We start from the raw sequence: 7,079 nt of genomic DNA, 5'->3' as shown, positions 1-7,079 counted from the left end.
TAACAATATTTGTAATATCAAGATCAAGTTCAATATTAATTCTAATATCATGCTCATATATCAATAATCATATCATTCACATCATTCAAGATCAAATACCAATATATCATCTTAAGTATGCAGTATCATGCTTAATTTTTACCCAAAATTTCTCCCCCTTTTGACATCAATCAAAAAGAGTAAGATATCAAGAAAATGCATAAATGCTAAGGCATTGAGAAACCATAATCAAAAATTTGCATTCATCATGCATGAAAATATAGACAACAAGATCCAAAGTAGCATGAGAAAATACAACAGATTGTACATCATAATTTTCAATGATTGCCATCATAATAACATTATTTAATAAGTCTAACTCCCCCTGAATGAAATGCATCTCATATTCAATAAATTTAGATTTTCATTTGTAATACCAATTGAAAACTATGTATTCATAAAGATACCAATTGTGTTTTTAAATTAATCATGACATACTCCAAAAAAAATTTATTTTCATGTTAAGTGCTCATGGATACCAATATCAAGAATAGTACTAATACTATTTCAATATCATCTATGTCATAACATGCTTATGTTTATCCATTTGTCAATCATGCAAGAGATATATAAAGTGATTCATCATTTAGAATGTAAACCGATATGATCATGAATTAATCTCATACTCATATATCAATATCATATCAATATCATCACATGCTCATGGATACAAATATGTTGTCATGCTCAAGTATCAATCATCATATTCATAGATACCAATACTAATATCTTATCATACCAAGATTCATGCTTTATAACCATGCTCAATAATTTCATGCTCAAGTTGGCAATGTATAGTGAGCCTTAAGATCATTCATATACGTCAAGTCAATATCATTTCTTTGGCAAAATATAGATATCATATATGTCAGCATAGGAGTATGTAGCATATCAGCATGTCATATAAGCATGGAGCATATTATTGCATTGTGCTATAATTTTGTTCAAATTGTTTCTCATGTTTCTTAAATATTTTTCATTCTACCTCTCATTTTGCTCAAATATCTTTTCTTAATCAAAGTTCTTATGCAATAAGCTCAATTTTGCTTCAAATTTTCTTTCTTTTGATTTCATTTCATATTGCTTTCCAAATCTTAGAAAGTTAAGCCTTGTACAAATCATCCTATGATTTTGGCCAACAATGCCATTTTTTGTATTTGTTATAATTATTATAGTTATCAATAAGCTCTTAAAGTCATCTATGAGATTTTTAATTTCAACTAGTTTAATATCCTTGATTTGGATTAAGTAGTTTTCTTAATTTCTAAGGGGAATAACTAATCCAAATATCTTTGATGTCATTGGTTTATGAATTAGTCTTTCATCTTGGTACCCATACATTCTTGGGTCCAGATGGTTTAACAAGAGATGTTTCTTTTACTTTCCAAACTTGTTTAACTTTCACATCTTTCCTCTTTAATGGGTATTCAAACTTTATATGTCCTTTCTTTTAACATAGGTAGCATATAGTGTGAGTATAGGCATTATAAGAGTTGCTGGCATAGTCTTTGGATGCTTTTGCAAAGTACCCCATATAGAAGTTCTTTCTCCTTGTATTTTCCACTCCATTGAAACCTATGCCCTCTTTATTTAAAAACATTCTTTGTGCACCTATCATTCTTTTCCTCTTGTGAAATTGTAAATTATTTTTGCTTGATCTTCAATTTTTCCTTTAAGATAATTGATTTCTATGTCTTGAGTATTTTTATCCTTTTCTTGCACCTTTTCTTGGTTTTGAGACACCTTGCTGATTTTACTTTCTAATTCAGAAATATCTATATATTTCTTATGATTCTGAGATCTTAGGTCTTCTAGTTCTTTTATAACCTTCTCATTCTTGCTTTCTAGTTTATTGATTTTTAACTCTTTTTCTCTTTCAGCAAGTTTTAGAGATTTTGGCTCTTTCATAACACCTTCATTCTTGTTTTTCAATGATGTGTATCGTTTAGTCACATTAACTAAGATCTTATGAACCTTGAATAATCCATTTTCAGGTTCTTCATAAGAAGGCATACTTTCATCATCAAATTCATTAGATGACTCACTGCAGGAATCATTAATTGATTTGGATGAGGAGCTTTCCTCATCATCCCATGCCATATAGCAAGCAACCTCATGGTCACTTGATTCACTTTCTAAACTGCCAAAATTTATATTATCCCATATAGTGGTCTTCATTGCCTTTTTCTTTTTCTTTTCAGAATCTTTCTTAAGTTTTGGACAATCTGGTTTTAGGTGTCCAACTTTCTTGCAATTATAGCATGTAGATAGTTCTTTCTTTGTTTCTTTCTTCTTAGTTTCTTCCTTATATGAACTTGAGTTTTGGATTTTTCTTTTGAACTTATTCTTCCTTCTTAGTAACCTTGCAAGTTTCTTAGATATGAAAGCTAGTTCTTCTTCTTCATCTTCATTGCTAGAGTTTTCTTTTGATGCTTTAAAGGCTACTGATTGTTGGGCTTTAGATTTACCACTTCTTTCATTCATGGCCATCTCATAGGCGAGAAGAGATCTTATGAGTTTATTTAAGGATGTATTTTTAAGATTTCTTCCTTTCGTTATAGCTGTGGCTTTTGGTTCCCATATTGGAGGAAGTCCTCTAAGGATTTTCCAGATCATCTCATAAGTGGAGTATGTTTTTCCTAAGGCATTTAATGAGTTTATTATGTGTGTGAAGTTTCATCTAGGTTCATCTTTAAAGTCTCATACTCGCTTGTGAGCATGTCAATTCTACTATCTCTAACATTTATAGTACCTTCATAAGTTACTTCTAGTTTATCCCATATTTCTTTAGCTGATTTACATGTCATGACCCTATTAAACTCATTTATATCAAAAGCACGATGTAATGCATTCATAGCACTTAAGTTTACTTATAACATCTTATGGTCATTTTCAGTCATGTCTTTTTCTTCTTTGGGTACTTCTTTTCCATCTACAAGTTTTGTAGGAATTCAGTCACCATGTGTGACAGCCTTCTAAGCCTTCCAATCCATTGTTTGAAGATAGATTCTCATACATCGTTTCCAAAATGTGTAATTCAAACCACAAAAGATGGGAGGCCTAGTTGAGGATTGACCCTCTCCAAAGGGAGCTACTCCTATATATGTTATCTAGATCTTTATATAGCTACTAGTTAGGATTTTCTACAACCCCACTCTGTTACCAATTGAAAATTAAGGGGTTGTCCCAAGAGGGGGGATGAATTGGATTATTAAAATTTATTTTAATTCCTTTCGTGAATTCTTAACCTCTTGTTAATCTAGAAACCACACAACCAAACCTTATCTAGACAATCAATCCACAAACCAATACTTCAACACAACACAAAAAAAAATGGTTTATAATCACAAGTTCAACGGAAAATTAATTCAGTTATAAACTTTTATAACCAAGTGTAAGTATGGTAACTTGAATACTTTGTAGATTTTTAGATATTCTTCCAACAATTCAATTCAACCAAAATGATCAAAACAAAATACACAAGTTAGATTGATTCCAACAATGCTTTCAAGATTCAGCACTTTAATAACTCAAAGTAATCAATCACAAAATATTCAATCAAGACATGAAAACCAGCTCTTATACAAGTTTCAGTTTTTGTAGCCCTGTATATATGAATTTGATTCAAGCCCTGTAGAGAATGAAGTTAGTCTTTCAAGATGATAAGCAATATAACATCCATACTCTTCCCAACATTCATATTTCAAATAAACCTTCAGTTAATAGGTTTTGGGTGTTGACCAATCAACATACTCCTTTATGGTTTCCACAATTAATATTGATCAACCAATGTACTTCCTTTTAGTTTCTGCAAGTTCTAAAAACAAATTAATCTTTAGTTTATTTAAAATCCAATCCAGGTAGTTTTTATGATTAGGAAATTTAAATCATCCACACAGTTGATATATACTGGAAATTAAAGAGAATAGGGAAAGAGAGTGACACCACATTTTTTATGAGATTCAGCTTATCCCCAGCCTACGTCCTCGCCATTGGCCAATACCACCAAAGGATTCCACTATACCGTTCCTTTCCAGGTAGAAAAAAATTTTGACAAGTGATACCCCACGCTCAAAAACTCCTTAAGTAAGCTAGCGCAAAGCCTCTCCAAGTGATACCCCACACTCGGTCACTCCTTCAATAGGCTAGAGCAACGCCTTCCAAGTGATACTCCACCCTCAGTCAATGATCCAACAACCTGGAATCATCAAGAAACAAGAAACAATAGTTGCGTACAATGACACTCTCACAAAGAGCTGATTAGTAAAAATTCAATCACTATGTACTTCAATAATTAAATACCAATATGAAATACAATGAACCTTATCATCGAGTTCCTACTAGATGAGAATTAGCAACTCAAAATTTAGAAGTAGGATGGATCAGCACTTCAGAAATTTAGCAATTCAGTTGTGCAAAGTGTTAAGCAAGAGAGAGTAGCAAGATAGCTTTCAGCTAACAAACATATTTTTCAATTCTTTTGTTCTTGGATTGGTGTATAATTTGATTTGCAAAATCATGTATTTGTAGGCTTCTAAAAGTGATTACATGTTGCCTGAGTTTACTTAGTGTATTTCCCAAGTTTTCATTAATTTTGGGGCACAAGAAACTTTTATTTGAAATTTAAAACATTTAAAAATTGTAGTTGTTAACAGTGTTCGGACGACTGAACTATCGGGTTCAGTCTTTTGATGTTCCTTAAAGTACTGAAAATTATAGTCTGGACACAGGGTCAGATGACTAAACTTTAGGTTCAGTCTTTTGAAGTCTCAGCTCAGACGACTGAACTGAGGGTTTAGTATTCTGAGGGTGTTCTTCCTGTTCTGTGTTTCAACAAATAAATTTTCAATTAACTGAACTACTTCTTCAGTCTTTTAAAGAAATTCTTCAGGCATCTGAAGTAAAACTTCAGTCATCCGAGGGTACATCTTCAGACTTCTGAGGGTACAACTCAGTCGTCTAGGCAGACCAAGTTCAGAATTTTCGTTTTTGGTTTCAAAAAATCCTTTTTGCTCTCTTACTTTGATTTCTTATAAAATATTTTCCAGGTTTTGAAATAAGGTCTCTAAGTCCATAATTAACCCTAGAAGAGCTTGCATCATATTTCCATAAGATATTTAAATACGAAGTACTTACATAAAGACTTCTTATGACTTTTGACATTCTAAACACTTAAGTATTCATGTTTGTCTTTCTTTGAGCTCCATCTTGTCTTCAACCTTTAATATTCTTTAAGCTTTTTAGCAATTCCTCTTTAATATCCATGCTCTCGTGATTTTCAAGCTTTATTAGGACATTTTTGAATCCATGCCTTGACTCTTTAAGCTTCATTTGATCATCTTTCTTTGAAGTATAAGCTTTGAATGATCCTTATGAGCATTTGACTTTGTATTCACATACTTAAGTCCTGAAATATCATCACTTAACCAAATATGTTAAGTTCATCATATTTGTTATCATCAAAACAAGATTTTAAGTCTTGTAAGGCCAACACTAAGATTAGACCCTAACCGTGGATTCGAACCCGAACTCGGGTTTGGATCTATTCACACTCACCTTCCCGAACCACAGACTCTGACCATTCGTCAAGTTTGAACAACATGAATTGAGCCCATTTAAAGAACCACCAAGCCCGTTTTGTTTTAAAAAGGTAACCGGACCAAGCCTATTTGAAGAAGCCCCAAGCCCATTTTAAAAAATGACCTAGCCCACTCTGTTTAAAAAAAAAAAAAAAATGAACCCAGACCCGTTTTAAAGTCTAGCCTAGCCCACTCAGTTTAAAAAATGAGCCCACTGACCTATTTTAAAACCATATCGTAGCCCAATTTTTAAACCAAAGCCTATGTTTCAAGAAGATAACCCAAAGCCCATTTGTCCTTTTCAAAACCCCGGGCCTCCATTTTTTTAAAAAAAAAATTAGCCCGCTTGTTTTCAAAATGTAAACCCAAACCCAAGTTTCAAAAGAGAACCCCAAAGCCCAGTTTTGTTTTAAAATACCCCCGGCCCAAATCATGCTTTTAAACAAGGCCCAATCCACTTTTAAAACACCCCCAACCTCGAGCCTGTTTTTAAAACCAAACCCACTTCAACTTTTAAAGCACCCCTAGCCCATTCAAATTTCAAACCTGAGGCCTATTCAATTTTTAAATCAACCGGCCCACTTTTGTTTTAACTTAATCATACTCATTCCAGCTCAGCCCCACACGTGACCCACTCGAGTCAAAGCAAGTTCACACTCCTCACTAGGTTGACTTGCACTGTAACACCCTAAACCCTTAATCCCGGGTCCAATATGTTATACCAGATAAAATCCTGCTAATCCACAAATCAAAACATACACAGCGGAAAACATAAACATAATCTCCATAAATATAATACTAGAGTTTACTATTTCTACATATAATCCATATTAACCATTCATCCACCTGTATTCACAAATCCATATACCTCCAAAAACTCAAGCCAAAAGCTAGTATTCACAATCATTCATTTCTCAACAAACTTAAAACATAAAAATATAAAACATAAAATATTTACATCCCCAAAATATTATCAAAAATATACCCTTTCTATTTTTAATCCTCAAAAATGCTAAAAACCCTCGAGCTCTCTAAGCCCAACCTCGAGGATGTCCTAAAAAATAAATAATCATATTTGGGTGAGACACGTCTCAGTAAGGGAAGAAACAATATATTAAAAACAGCATGTGGTTAACATGAGATTTATAGATATCATTTTAATAACATTTGCAAGCATTATCATAACACTGAAATCATTGTCTAAACCTAATCAATCACATGTAAAGATTTAACCTACAAGATTACCCAAGGATAGGGGTGATTACCCGCCCATACAAGTAGCACCCCTCTGCTCTGATACTTAGGCAACCCTCAGGTCACTGCTGAAGCATACCAGGGCACTCACCTTACTTAGTAAGCCCTCAAGTATTAAATTGATCTCATACTCACACAGTTCAAACAAAGGTTTACCAGCAAAGGCCCCAAGGATAAGGAAATCTACCCACCCATACAAGTAGGTTC

This window comes from Malania oleifera, chromosome 4 (assembly GCF_029873635.1).
Source record: "Malania oleifera isolate guangnan ecotype guangnan chromosome 4, ASM2987363v1, whole genome shotgun sequence".
NCBI lineage: Eukaryota > Viridiplantae > Streptophyta > Magnoliopsida > Santalales > Ximeniaceae > Malania > Malania oleifera.
Note: the sequence above shows the minus strand (reverse complement) of the source record.